The 15,649-nt window shown below is 43.3% G+C and overlaps 1 pseudogene; it reads left to right on the top strand.

The window, feature by feature from the left end:
• Positions 1-11,271: 11,271 nt before the first annotated feature.
• LOC138997247 (cyclin-dependent kinases regulatory subunit 2 pseudogene) lies at positions 11,272-11,506 on the top strand (annotated as a pseudogene).
• The last annotated feature ends 4,143 nt before the right edge of the window (positions 11,507-15,649 follow it).

Raw genomic sequence — 15,649 nt, forward strand, 5'->3', positions numbered from 1 at the left:
GTTGAATCCTGCCTCCTCCTTTGCCTTGAGACCCTGTCTGCAGATAGGGCTGGAAGCTAGCTCCCAGAGCAGCAGGAGACAGGCAGTAAACAAGCCCAGTAAGAAAACTAGGAGATTTACAGAGAGAAGGAAAATGAATTTTTTCAGTAGATTATGAAATATTACATTGAAAGTATACTTTAGTCTGTACTGCCAGAAAGAACAGAGAAAGGTAAAAAAGGGGAAGGCCTTTCTTAAAGTATAATGTCATCTAATAAATGTGGATGGAATGGTGCAGATGGGTGCCGCATGTGGTAGGCAGAATTCTAAGACAGCCCCAAGATTTCTGCTCCTGGTATCCACACCTTCTCCCAGTTATTTATTTAAGTACTAATTTATGTGTTTCGGTGAAGGGATTTTGCAGATATAAATGTTAGGGACAGAAATAAAACATTGGAAACTACTTATTAGTTATAAGAAATAAAATAAATATTAATCATGCTCTGTTAACTGTGATTCTTTTGTACTGATTAAGGAAAGCCCATTCTAACCTGTCTGGGAGTCATATGTTCCCAAGACCTGGGAGTCAACCTTGGATCTAGAAGTCAACTGTGGAATGTGGTCCATCCCCATATCATAGAAAGAGTAACAACCTTGTTGCCCAAACAATGGAGCTCCCCCCACCCCAGAGTCCACCTTGCCTACTTCCCCAGGCCTGTGATTCCTGCTTCCCCATGTAATCTTTGTCCTACCCAATATAAGCAACCAGTTTATGGGGGGCTGCAGAGCAGATTTTTGTGGATGACCTGGTCTCTCATACTGCGGCAGTATTGGAATAAATGCTCATATATGATTCAAACCTGTCTCTGCTTAATTGGCTCAAGTAGTGCCAGGCAGCCTGGACCCATTGTTTGTCCAGTTCCATAGGTAAGGTTTGTGAGAATTGTGAGAATAAACAACTAATCTTTTCTGTCAAAAGAAGGGAGTTTTAAGCAGTAGCCATGTTAACTCACATGACTTGGCAGCCGCCATTTTGAAATAGCAAAGGTCAACCCCTCCCTGTTCTTGAATTAGCCAATCATGCAAGAATGTGAGCCTAAGTTTTGACCAATCAAGAGTGAGGGACAGACGGTGTTAGTCAGGGATAGAACCCAAGTGGACTGTTGGGTGTGCGTGCTGTCCCTGTGTTGGCTGCTTACCCTCCTGCAGGAGTAAAGATGTTTACCTTGCTGTCTGGCTCCCAAGTGTCCTTTGTGTTCTACCAGGCCCCCTGGCTTGGGGGCTCGCCTTATTTCTAATAGGTTCTCAATCAGTTAATTTTAAGAATGGGAGAATATCCCTTTAGGCTATTGGGTCTAACCTAATCAGGGGGGTTCTTAAAAGGTACTGGGTCTCACTGGCAAAAAAATTTAAAGCATGAGACAGATTGCAGGCAAAGGAGATTTTCCATCACTGCCTTGAAGATGAATGGGACCGTGTGGCAAGGAATGCAGGCAGCCTCTATTGAGAGTGGCTCCCAGCTGACAGTAGGGCAATGGTGATGTTAGTTTTACAACAATAAGGATCTGAATCCTGCCATAATCGTATTTGTTTGGAAGAGTATCCTAACTCCAAATGAGAATGCAGGCTGGCCAACCCCTTGATTTTAGCTTTGTGAGATCCTGAACAGATAACCCAGCCATTCTGACCTACAGAACTGTGAGTTAATAGCTAAGTTTGCTGACATTTGTTATGCATCATTAGAAAGCTAACAAATTCTTCAAACACCACAGTAATTATTGACTCAGGTAAAAATCATCAATGGATGCTGATACCTCTGGGTTTTAGTTGACAGGTTCCTAAACTGGAGGTTTTACAGGAATGGAGGTTGTGAGGGGCAAATTTGAAGGGAGTTTTAGGTGGGTAGGAGGTGACACAAAGAAGTCCACAAATATAGACTACAACATGGTTTATCAAAGATACAACTGTATTTAAGCACAAAGACCTTTTATACCCAGCCCCCTAACCCCTCTCCTTTGACAGTCTGTTCTCTGTATCTATGAGTCTATCTATTTTGTTAGTTTATTTTGTTCATTACATGCCACATATGAGTGAAATCATATGGTATTTGTCTTTCTCCTACTGGCTTATTTCACTTAGCATAATAATCTCCAGGTTCATCCATGCTGTCGCAAAGGGTAAGATATCCTTCTTCTTTTTTTTCTTTTTGGCATAGTATTTTATTGTGTAAATGTACCACAGGCTTTTAACCCACTCATTTACTGATGGGCACTTGGGCTGCTTTCAAACCTCAGCTATTGTAAATAATCCTGCAATGAACATAGGGGTGCATATATTCTTTCAAATTAGTGTTTTGGGTTTCTTCAGGTAAATTCCCAGAAGCGGAATTGGTGGGTGATACGGCAATTTGTTTTGAATTTTTTGAAGTAACTCCATACTGGTTTTCACAATGGCTGCACCAATGTGCATCCCCATCAACAGTGCATGAGGGCTTCCTTTACTCCATATTCTCGTGAATACTTGTTTGTTGATGTATTGATAATAGCCATTTTAACAGACATAAAGTGATACCTCATTGTGATCTTGACCACATCAATGTCATAGAGCTTCTTCACAGCCAGTTGGATCTGGTGCTTGTTGGCCTTGCCATCCACAATGAACACAAGTGTATTGCTGTCTTTTATCTTCTTCATGGCTGACTCGCAGTCAGGGGGATTGAGGATGGCATAGTGGTCAAGCTTGTTTCTCCTGGGTGTGCTCTTCTGAGGATATTTAGGCTGCCTTCGGAGCCTTAGTGTCTTTGGCCGTCGGAAGGTGGGTGATGCGTGGATCTTCTTTTTGTGTGTGGCTGTGGATGCTTTTCAACACCGCTTTCTTTGCCTTCAAAGCCTTATGCTTTGGCTTCGGCTTTGGGAGGGGCAGGGGCTTTCTTCTTAGCTTTTGGCGCCATCTTCATATAAAAGCCACCCTATGTCTTTTGACTAGAGCATTTAAATCCATTTACATTTAAGGTTATTATTGATAGGTATTTATTTATTTCTATTTTTATTTTCTTTATGCCTATGATCTTCTTTCCTTTTCTTCTTTTTCTTTTTTTAAATATATTTTTATTGATTTCAGAGAGGAAGGGAGAGGGAGATAGAGATAGAAACATCAATGATGAGAGAATCATTGATCAGCTGCCTCCTGCAGCCCCCTACTGGGGATCAACCCCACAACTCAGGCAAGTGCCTTTGACCAGAATCGAACCTGGGACCCTTCAGTCCACAGGGTGCTGCTCTGTCCACTGAGCCAAACCAGGTAAGGCTTCTTCTTTTTCTTAACACAGTCTCTTTAATATTTCTTTTTTTTTTTTTTACTATTTGAAAAAAATCTTTATTGAGAGTATTACAGATGTAATACTCTTTCCCCCACTCCCTTTGTCCCCCTCCACCTAGTTCCCACCCAACCCCAGGCCTTCACAACCCTATTGTCTGTTTCCATAGGTAAGATATTTGATTAATCTCTTCCTGCCCCACCTTCCCCCTTGCCTGAGATTCATCAGTTTGTTTCATGCTTCCATGCCTCTGATTCTATTTTATTCACTGGTTTATTTTGTTCATCAGATTTCTTGTTAGTTTATTTTGATTTTTAGATTAAATTGCTGATAGATATGTATTTGTTGCCATTTTATTGTTCATATTTTCTATCTCTTCTTCTTCCTCTTCCTCTTCTTAAAGAATACCCTTCAACATTTCATGTAATACTGGTTTGGTGGTGATGAACTCCTTTAGCTTGTTCTTGACTGTGATGCTCTTTATCTGACCCTCAATTCTAAATGAAAGCTTTGCTGGGTAGAGTAATCTTGGTTGTAGGTCCTTACTATTCTTCAATTTGAATATTTCTTGCCACTCCCCCTGGCCTTCATAGTTTCTGTTGAGAAATCAGCTGACAGTCGTATGGATACTCCCTTATAGGTAACTAATAACTTTTCTCTTGCTGCTTTTAAGAGTCTCTCTTTGTCTTCAACACTTGGCATTTTAATTATTATGTGTTTTGGTGTGGGCCTCTTTGGGTTCCTCTTGTTTGGGATTCTCTGTGCTTCCTGGACTTGTCAGTCTATTTCTTTCACCAGGCAGGGGAAGTTTTCTGTCATCATTTCTTCAAATAGGTTTTCAATACCTTGCTCTCTCTCTTCTTCTAGCACCTCCATGATGCGAATGTTGGAACACTTGAAATTTTCCCAGAGAATCCTTACACTGTCTTCATATTTTTGGGTTCTTTTTTATTTTTGCTCTTCTGATTGGGTGTTTTTTGCTTCCTCATATTCTAAATCATTGATTTGATTCTTGGAATCCTCTACCCTACTGTTGAATCTCTGAAAATTATTCTTTATTTCATTTAGTGTATGCTTAATTTCTGACTGGTTCTTTTTCAGGTCTTTGGCATTCTCAGTAAGTCCCTTGATGGTCTCATGAAGATCCTTGAGTAACCTAATCACCATAGTTTTGAACTCTGTATCCAGTAGTTTGCTTGCTTCCATTTTTTTTTCATTTGTGACATGTTTCTTTGTCTCCACATTTAGGCTGCTTCCCTGTTTTTGTTTCTGTGTACTGGGAGAGATGCTATGTCTCCTGGAATTGGTAGAGTGGCCTTGGGTAGTAGGTGTCCTATAGGGCCCAGTGGCTCAGCCTTCCCAGTCACCTGAGCTAGGCACTCTAGATGCTCTGTGTGGATTGTGTGCACAGTCTTGTAGTTGAGCCTTGATTGCTGTTGGCAACACTAGAAGGAATTGATCTCCAGGCCAATTGGCTGTGAGGACCAGCTGTGACTACAGTGGAGAGTTGCTGTGCAGGAAACACTTCTATGGAGCAGGACTTGCTTCAGTGGGGCTTTGGTGCTCACTGAGTCTGCCTCTTTAGTGTGTCACTTGTGGATGCGTAGAGTTGTAATCTGCTATGATCTGAAGCTGTCCACCAGCTGCACTGCCTCTGGGGCCTCAGCCACTGCATGGGGCTACCCCGCAAGAACTACAGAGAGATCTGCAGATGGCTGCTATTTGCTATTTGTTTTGGGCTTGGAGGTGCCCAGGCAAGGCCCAGCTGTGAAGCAAGGCAGGCTGGTGCTAGTGCTGGGTTTAGACCTTTGATTTATAGGTTTGGGGCATGCTGTCACCAGCTGCAGATTTTTTGAGAGATTTTAGAAAAGTGTGAAGCCTGATCCATGGAAAAGCCACTGCAAAGAGCTTGGGTGGGGCAGGGTTTCAGGGAATCCACAGGGCAGAGAGAAAGGTATGTTTCAGGTTATGGAGACTCATATTTGGCTGCCAGGGGAGTTCCCAGTACAGGAACAATGACCCTGCAAGCACCCCCATCTTGGAGAAAGCTGCTCCCAAGTTCCTGTCCCAATGCCTTATAATCCAGTTCCTCCCCGTATGTGTCTGAGTTTCCCCATGATGTTGGCTCACACCCATAGTTCTTCGTTCCTATATCCTCTTCCTTCCTCCCTACATTCTGTTTGCCTTGGGAAAATTCAGTAACCATTTCCATTAAAAGTTGACTATGCTGGAGATGGATCACAGAGGCCTATTTCCTATAAGGCTGGCCCTGAGCTCCACTGCGTGGCCCTTCCCACTGATCAGAAGGAGCTTTCCAGGCTGCACAATGATGGGGTGCTAGCACTGTTCTGTCCAGGGACTTCAGCCCCAGGCCTCCATTGCTGCACCCACTCCACAGTCTCCATAGCCAGTGCTCTCTGAGGCCTCCTCTCTCAGTCCTAGGCCCTCCCGTCTTACCTAGAGATCTGCAGCCTCTTTAGCCTCCTCAGGTCCTTAGTTCTAATAGTCCAGGTCAGGGGAGGCTACATTCACCTCCTGGCCTTCAGCACCTTTCCTGTCCCCTAGACCTGGTGGTGGAGCTGAGCAGCTGGGCCCTAGGGCAGCAGTTGCAGCATAGTAGTGGTGGCAGTGGGTGAGTACACAACAGGAGCTAGAGTCCTGCTGGGTCAGTGGTGGTTGCATGCTGGTGGCACAGATTCCAGACTGAGGTGAGGGGTCAGGCTGGGTGCCTGCCTGGTGTGCAAAGGTCTTGCCGGTGTCTGTTGCAGGCATGTTGGGTCCTGCCAGTGTCCTCTGTAGGCACAGGGTCTGGGTTTTGACCTCTGTGGGCGTGCGGAGTCCCAGGCCCTAGTGAGTTCTGGAGAGGCTTGGCTGCCCTCCCTGTAGCCTCCTCGCAAGGAGAACCTTGTCAATCTTTCAAGATGGCGTGGACTCTGAATCAGAGCTGCATACCAGGAGTGGCTATGGTGGCAGCAGTAGCTCTTTGGCCAGGAGAGCCTGAAACCACCCACTCTCAAGATTCCCTCATGATCAGATTGTAACACACACACACACACACACACACACACACACACACATCTGTACACTCAGTCTCTCACTTCCTCACTCACTCACACTCTTTCCCTCATCTGGGTACTGCTGGCCAACATATTGGAATCTCTACCTGCCTCTTATGCCAGTACCAGGCTGTTGTTTTTTTTTTTTTTCATATTTTTTTTTATTGATTTCAGAGAGGGAGGGAGAGGGAGAGAGACATAGAAATATCAATGATGAGAGAGAATCATTGATCCTGCTGCCTTCTGCACACTCCAAAATGAGGATTGAGCCCACAACCTGGGCATGTACCTTGACCAGAATCCAACCATGACTTTCTGATTCATAGGTTGGTGCTCAACCACTGAGCCATGCTGGCTGGGCCAGGCTGTTTTGATTATAATGACCTTGTAGTGTAGTTTGATATCAGGTATTGTGATACCTCCAACTTTGTTCTTCTTTCTCAAGATTGCTAAGGCTATTTGAGGACTTTCTTTGTTCCATATAAATTTTTAAAATGTTTGTTCTAGATCTGTGAAATATACCATTGGTATTTTATTTATTTTTAAAAAGATATTTTATTGATTTTTTACAGAGAGGAAGGGAGAGAGATAGAGAGTTAGAAACATCGATCAGCTGTCTCCTGCACGCCTCTACTGGGGATGTGCCCGCAACCAAGGTACATGCCCTTGACCAGAATTGAACTTGGGACACTTCAGTCTGCAGGCCGGCACTCTATCCACTGAGCCAAACCGGTTGGGGCTGCCATTGGTATTTTAATAGGAATTGCATTGAATCTATAGATTGCTTTCAATAGTATAGACATTATAATGATGCTAATTCTTCCAATCCATAAACACAGCATATGCTTCCACTTTTTTGTATCTTCCTTAATTTCTTTCTTCAATGTCCTATAATTTTCTGAGTACAGGATTTTTACCTCCTTGGTTAAATTTATCACTAGGTACCTTATTCTTTTTGTTGAAATAGTAAATGGGATTGTTTTCTTAGTTCCTCTTTCTTTTTTAAAAAAATTAAATCTTTATTGTTCAGATTATTACATTGGTTCCTCTTTTTTCCCACCATAACTCCCTTCCACCCAGTTCCCACCCCACCCTCCGCCCTCACTCCCCACCCACTGTCCTCATCCATAGGTGCACGATTATTGTCCAATCTCTTCCCGCACCCGCCACACCCCTTTCCCCCCCGCCCCCAAGAATAGTCAGTCCATTCCTTTTCTATGTCCCTGATTCTATTACAATCACCAGTTCATACTGTTAATCAGATTATCTATTCACTTGATTTTTAGATTCACTTGTTGATAGATGTGTATTTGTTGTTCATAATTTGTATCTTTACCTTTTTCTTCTTCTTCCTCTTCTTAAAGGATATCTTTCAGCATTTCATATAATACTGGTTTAGTGGTGATGAACTCCTTTAGCTTTTTCTTATCTGTGAAGCTCTTTATCTGACCTTCACTTCTGAATGATAGCTTTGCTGGATAAAGTAGTCTTGGTTGTAGGTTCTTGGTATTCATCACTTTGAATATTTCTTGCCACTCCCTTCTGGCCTACAAAGTTTCTGTTGAGAAATCAGCTGACAGTCATATGGGTACTCCCTTGTAGGTAACTGACTTTCTCTTGCTGCTTTTAAGATTCTCTCTTTGTCTTTTGCTCTTGGCATTTTAATTATGATGTGTCTTGGTGTGGTCCTCTTTGGATTCCTTTTGTTTGGGGTTCTCTGCACTTCCTGGACTTGTAAGTCTATTTCTTTCACCAGGTAGGGGAAGTTTTCTGTCATTATTTCTTCAAATAGGTTTTCAATATCTTGCTCTCTCTCTTCTTCCGGCACCCCTATAATTCGGATGATGGTACACTTGAAGCTGTCCCAGAGGCTCCTTACACTATCTTCATATTTTCGGATTCTTTTTTCATTTTGCTTTTCTGGTTGGGTGTTTTTTGCTTCTTCGTATTTCAAATCTTTGACTTGATTCTTGCGATCCTCTGGTCTGCTGTTGGGAGTCTGTATAATATTCTTTATTTCAGTCAGTGTATGCTTAATTTCTAGTTGGTTCTTTATCACAACATCGAGGGTCTCACTAGATTTCTTGAAGATCTCACTACATTTATCGGCAGTCTCACCAGTCTTTTCGAGGGCCTTACTAAATTTATCGGTGGCTTCTAGACAGTTCTTTAAAGACCTTAAAAGTGTGGTTTTGAACTCTATATCCAGTAGTTTGCTTTCCTCCATTTCTGTCATTTGTGTCCTGTTTCTTTGTCTCGGCATTTTTTATGCTTCGCTGTGTCGATAGAGTGCCTTTCTGTGCTAAGTGTCCCAATTACCTGAGGTAGACACTCTTGGTGCACCCCCTTGTGGGCTTTGTGCACAGTCCTGTTGTAATTAAGCCTTGATTGTTGTAGTTATCACTGTGAGGAATTGACCTCCAGGCCAATTGGCTGTGAGAATCAGCTGTGTCTGCAGTGGGAGAACTTCTGTGCTGGAGACACCCCTCTGGGGCAAGACTTGCTTCAATGGGGCTTTGGTGCTCACTGAGTCTGCCTCCTGAGTGTGTCTTTTATGGTTCCACGGAGCTGCAAGCTGAGTGGTCCCACTCTGACCTCTGGGTTTCCTGGCTCCTGGATCTCTAGGGAGGTGCTAATCTAGCCTTTGCCTGAGGCTATTCAGCAAAGTCTCCCTGCAGGGCTTGGGTGGGGCGGGTCCCACGGATCAACAGGGCGGGTCTAGCAGTTATGGCTGCTCTCAGTCTTGCCCTCAGATGCTTTGCTTCTCAGTGTCTGGGTAATCGCTGCAAGCCCCTTGGAGAGAAAGCTGCCCTTGGGTTCTGACCAATGCCAGACAGTCCCGCTTCTCCCGTTTGAGTCTGGGTCCCTAGAGACTCGCCTGGATCTGGAGCTCAGAGTCTGGGACTCCCTCCTGATTGAAAACGACAACCGTGCCCTCAGCCGCCAGGCCGCTGTGAGTGCACCTCCGCACCTTAGTATTTTACTTCCGCACTGTGCCTCCTCTGAGTCTCGGTATGCTTTTCTCTTTCCTTCTAGTTGTAGAATTTCCACTCATGCAGCCTTCCTGTGGTTCTGGATGATGTCCTTTCCATCTTTTAGTTGTATTTTTGAAGTGGTTGTTCGAGGCAGCAAACTCCGGTGTTTACCTATGCAGCCATCTTGGTTCTCCTAGAATAATTTTAGTTCCTCTTTCTGATAGTTCATTATTGGTGCATAGAAATGCCACCAACATCTAAATATTAATTTTGTGTCCTGCTACTTTTTCAAATTCATTTATTAGTTCTTATAGTTTTTTTTAAAAAAATTCTTTATTAGTTAAGGTATTACAAATGTGTCCTTATCCCCCCCTATTAACCACGCCCCCACTCATGCTCTCATCCCCCTGTTGTCCATGTCCATTGGTTTGGCTTATATGCATGCATACAAGTCCTTTGGTTGATCTCTTCCCCTTACCCCCTCCCTCCCTTACTTTCCCTCTGGGGAGTGATAGTCTGATGGCTGTTTCTTTGTCTTTGGATCTGTCCCTGTTTATCAGTCTATGTTGTTCTCTATAATCCACAAATGAGTGAGATCATGTGGTATTTATCTTTCTCTGACTGGCTTATTTCACTTAGCATAATGCTCTCCAGTTCCATCCATGCTTTTGCAAAAGGCAAGAGTTCCTTCTTTTTTACCTAAGCATAGTATTCCATTGTGTAGATGTACCACAGTTTTCTAATCCACTCATCTGCTGATGGGCACTTAGGCTGTTTCCAAATCTTAGCTATGGTTCTCTCTCTTTTTAAATTTGGGTTCTCTATGGGAGCTGGATGGATTTAGTACTTTTGCTTTTCTGGAAGGGATGTAGAAAAGCTTCTCTGTCATTGGTTCTCCCTAGTCCTATGGGTTGGTCTTCTTCAATCTCAGGGATTGGGAGCACTGCTTCTTCCTTTCCCCAAGATAATATATTGAAAAGAGTGGCTATCCTAGAAGATCTCAAACTGTGGTCTCTGTACCAGCAATATAGGGTACACCTAGAAATTTGTTAGAAATGTGGATTCGCTGGCCCTACCTCAGACTCACTAAATCAATCTCTAGGGATGTAGCTTGGGAAACTGTTTTAAGAAGCCCTTCAGAAGATTCCAATTGAGTTCTTTCACTTCTACTGTCCCATCAGCATTTATCCTGGCCTTTCTCCTGTCCTCTCTCACCTTCTCCACCTCTTAGAGCAGTGGTTCTCAACCTTCCTAATGCTGCGACCCTTTGATACAGTTCCTCATGTTGTGGTGACCCCCAATTTCATTGTTACAAATTGAACATAATTAAAGCATAATGATTAATCACAAAACAATATGCAATTATATACGTGTTTTCCGATGGTCTTAGGCGACCCCTTTGAAAGGGTTGTTCGACCCCCAAAGGGGTTGCGACCCACAGGTTGAGAACCGCTGTTTAGAGCAAAGCATTGGAGATTCTCCTAATGACTGAGGGCCCATGAACAGGGCTAACCATGCCCTCCTGAAGTATTGTCCATTTCCTTGAGAACTTGGCTACTGTGTCTCTAAGTACCCCCTTACACCTCTTCTCCTGTCCCCTGAAGCCACCCCCTAGCCCACCCACTCTGTGACCTAACTTGATACCTCCACCCATGTCATCTAGCCTTTGTGGAAGTGAAATTGTAACAACAGAGGAGACACATTCAAGGCCCACTCTTAGAATTGAAAAACAACTGCAAATGAAAAATATGCTGAGAGCGCTGCCAAAGAATATTAATAAGCCAATCAGGAATTAAAAATTTTAAAAAGGGCTGGCTGTTGGTCCAGCTTTAAAAGGAGAAAGTTTTGGTCGCAGTCGAGTGTTTCCTTGGCCAGCTGGCCGCAGAAGGTTGGTTGGCTGCTCCCACTCCGTGGTGGCCCTTGATGCTGCTCCTCTGCTGGCAGGATGGCCCAGAAGCAGCTCGACTACTCAGACAAATATTTAGAGGAGCACTACGAGTGCTGTCATGTTACCCAGAGAACTTTCCGAACACGTACCCAAAACCCATCTGATGTCAGAAGAGGAGTGTAGGAGACTTGGTGTTCAACGGAGTCTTGGCTGGGTTCATGACATGATACATGAGCCAGAGCCTCATATTCTTCTCTTTAGACGACCTCTTCCAAAAGATCAACACAAATGAAGATATCTGGGGATCGTCAATTAAATCTTTTTTAAATTTAATGTGTATGTGTATAGAAGGTAGTATTCAGTGAATACTTGAAAAATGTACAAATCATTCATCCATACCTGTGCATGAGCTGTATTCTTCACAGCAACGGAGCTCTGTTAAATGCAACTACAAGTAGGTTATTGTAAGGTGCTTAAGATAAAATTTTTTCTAGTTACTTTTTCTCTTAAATATAAGTACCTGTTTGACTTTACCTGTTACTTTTGTTTAATAAAGTTTGTATGTTGCATTTTAAAAATAAATAAAAGGAGAAAGTTTGAGGATCCTTGTGATGTTTAGTCACTCAAGACCCCCTCAGAGAGAGCTGGGAAGCTAAAACCCTCCATATGTCTTTCAAGGTTGGTTATTGCCTGAGACCTTGCTAAACACACACACACACACACACACACACACACACACACACACACACACACACACCTCTCATAAAGTCCCCACTCCCTGCATTGTCTTCTGTTCTACTGTGGGATTTGAGGGTGGAGGTTATGGCCTTCAGTTCTTGCTCTATCCCTGTTGTGGTTTTCAATGATCTCCCCTCACTGTGTTTGATCTCATAAAATCATATCTCTGTTCCATCATCAGTGGCCAGAAAAATAACAGAAAGACTAACTGCAATAGAGCTGAACATTTTTCTCTGTGTGCCAGTTGGCTGAGAATATGTGGAATCTGGAGAACTTTCCTCATCATTATATATTTTCATCTTTCTCTGCTTATCTGGCAAAGCCAAGGGAAATATTAGACAGAGACCCTCCAACCAAGAAACTATTTTATAGACAAGGGACACATCAGGAAGTGGACCCACCAGGCAAAGGACTTTCCAGTGAAGAGACTCTCCCAGCAAGATTCTCACCAGATTGTTGAGCCAATCTTATTCATTGCTCACCCAAAGGGCATCACCACAGAGTAGTGGATTTATGTGCTCCCCTCCCCACCCTGCTTTAGCTCCTTACAATGGGATTTTATTACAGAGGAAATCTTGAAAATTTTGAACCAAGAAATTCTAAGAGGGACCTACCTGCTGGTTTGCAGACTGTGTGTGTGTGTGTGTGTGTGTGTGTGTGTGTGTGTGAGAGAGAGAGAGAGAGAGAGAGAGAAAGAGAGAGAGAAATATATGTGTTTTTCATGTAGGTAAGTATGTGGCTGTGTATTTGTAAGACTGCATGTGGGCTCAGTGTTTTTTTTTAATCCTTACCTGAGGATATTTTTCCATTTTTTTAGAGAGAGGGAAAGACAGAGAGAAATATCACTGTGAGAAAAACACATCGATTGGTTGCCTTCTGCATGCGCCCCACCAGGGCCCTGGCTGGGAAGGGTCCTGCAACCGAGGTATGTGCCCTTGACTGGAATCGAACCCGGGACTCTTCGGTCCACAGGCTAACGCTCTATCCACTGAGCTAAACTGGCTAGGGCTGTGGGGCTCAGTTTTGATGGCCTGTGATATTATTTGGAACTATAAAGGCAAGAACACATGGAGGATATTCTGATTCTTGGCATTGCCCTACTCAGCCCCCACTTCCAGTGCCCACCCTCAGTCATTGAGGGTCAATGATTTCCCAGGAGACAAAGGGCACAGGCGAGTTCATCAACATATCACATACACACAAGGACATACACACAATGTCATAGTTTCATATGACTTGTTTTTATCTGACACTCCCTGGGGGCCTACTCTGTTCCAGACACACCCCTGCCATGCTCAGAGCCCACATGATCTCAGCCTAGCCCCTTTCTCTCTAGACACAGTTTCCAGACTCTGTACCCATAAGGAGAGTGGAAACTTGAAGCATCCCATTCTCCATCCTGCTCAGGGAAGCCAAAGAACCTCAAAATTGTAAATAAGAACATATCCCTCTCCAGCTGATATCTTCCAACATGTTCCCACAGTACTTGGAATAAAATCAAATCCCCACTCAGGCATTCAGGCTCTGCCTGGTCTGTTCCCACCCTTCTGTCCCCTTTCCTCCTGCCTTACCAAATTCTAGCCATCCTGCCCTGGAAAACATCAAATTCCTTCCCACCCACAGGGCCTTTGCCCTTGTTGTTCCTCTTGCTTGGAACTTCCACCCTCCACCCAGTCTCCTCACACTGAATTTATCCTTAGCTCAAATGTGTTCTCCTCAAAGAAACCTTCCCTGACCCTCTACCTCCCTCTCCTTTGCTGTACTAGTTATGGCCCTTGGTCACCTCTGAAATCATCTCATTTATTTATTTTATTGTTTTTTCTCTGACTATGCCATGGACTGTAACTCTAAGAGAGCCATGGTCTTGTCTGTCTGGGTCATCTCTTGGCCCAATCCAATACAGACAGGGCCTGGTGTACAGTAGGCTCATTAGGTGTTCATGTAAAAAGGATGAATAAGCCCAGCCGCAGTGCCTCAGTGGTTGAGCATTGACCTATGAACCAGGAGGTCACAGTTTGATTCGGGGTCTGGGCACATGCCCGAGTTGCTGGCTTGATCCCCTGTAGGGGCCATGTAGGAGACAGCAAATCAATGATTCTCTCTCATCATTGATGTTTTTATCTCTCTCTCCTTCTTTCTTCCCCTCTGGGAAAAAAGAAAGAAAGAATAAATCCTATCCTCTGCACTCATGAAACCAATCAGGAGTCAGTCAGGAATATACTGCCTGTACTTGAGGCCAATCACAGTATATAGTCCAATTATTTTTAATGTTTTTATTGCTTGCGCTTGTGACATTATATCTAAGAAATCATTGCTAACTCAAAATCATGGAGATTTGCCCCTTTTTTTCTTCTAAGAGCCTCATAGTTTCACCTTTTACAACTATGATCTATTTTGAGTTAATGTTTGTGTAGGTTAATTTTTGAGGCAAGGGTCTGCTGGGGCTGTCCAGCAGACCCTGAGTGATGGATGAATGATTTCTCTGACACATGTTTCTGTGAAAAAGAGGGCTAAGGGACGCTTGGCTTGAGAAACCAGACAGCCCTGCTCACCTGACTCCTTAGGTTTTTATTGTAATAACAGCTTGAACTAAAATTAACTATGAGATACTATCAGCAGGGTAAGTATCCTTGAGAAGACACATGCATCTGCAGTGTCCTTTAAGCAAGGACTTCTAAAGACTAAACATAAAGATTCCAGTAAAACACCCAGGGGCTTAGAAAAGTCAAGGCAGGGGCTGCTGCCTTAGGCAAGGTCCCACTAGAGGCCCCTCACCTTTTGGAGATTCCTTCTTTCAAACTTTCTAACCAAGTCCTGTGCTTCCCACATCTCCCCCCACCCTTTTTTTTTGTTTTGTTGGATGCAGAAGACAGAGGGAGGCAGTGAACTTTCTGCTTTGGAATGTTGAGATCTGAGAAGCACATCCACTGCTTGAGTTTGTAGACTATAAGAAAAATAAAAGGATTACAATGACAGTAATGATTAGTCCAATCAAGAAGACAGGGTGCTTACAAGTATCAAATCCTTCCCTCTAGCAACATGTAGGAGACAGGATTATAAAGGGGAGGGGGCTAGGGTGAGGAATATAGCTATGTGCAGGCCTGGGGGTCCCCAGATGACAGTTATTATAATTAGTCATCAGGTGATGAGATGATGTTGCTGAGATGATGTTTTGACTCCTGGTGGCTCAGTCTGACCATGCTTATCGGTTCTGCTTGCTGGATTCACAGCTGAGTCACCTCCCCAATATCTTCACCAGGTCTTGAAAAGGAAACTTTAAGAAAAACTGAAACCTCCTATTCACATATGAGAAACTTAACCCCCTCTTCACATAAGTATATATGTTCTAAGATTTAAAATAATATGATTACTTTAGATTAATTTAGGTGCTCTATCTATTAGGTTATAGGTCCCCCTTATTATTCCCCTTCTGATTAGATAGATTGGTTGATATCTATCAACCTTATACTATAGTAGTAAATTCCTTTTAAGATTTCTCTTTATAACCCTTCTATGACTTTGTAAACATTCTTATAACTTTAACTCTCTTTTCCTTCAAAATGCATCTCCATGCTTCATGCCTTCTATTAAGTATTCCTACTCTAATATCCTTTCTTCCTATTATATCCCTTTCCTTATATCCCTTTCCACTATTTTTATTCCTCAACTCTAATTCTTCACAGACCCTTTGCAACTT

Source organism: Myotis yumanensis, unplaced genomic scaffold (assembly GCF_028538775.1).
Source record: "Myotis yumanensis isolate MYYU_CA2020_CCGP unplaced genomic scaffold, mMyoYum1.0.hap1 SCAF_18, whole genome shotgun sequence".
NCBI classification, from domain to species: Eukaryota; Metazoa; Chordata; class Mammalia; order Chiroptera; family Vespertilionidae; genus Myotis; species Myotis yumanensis.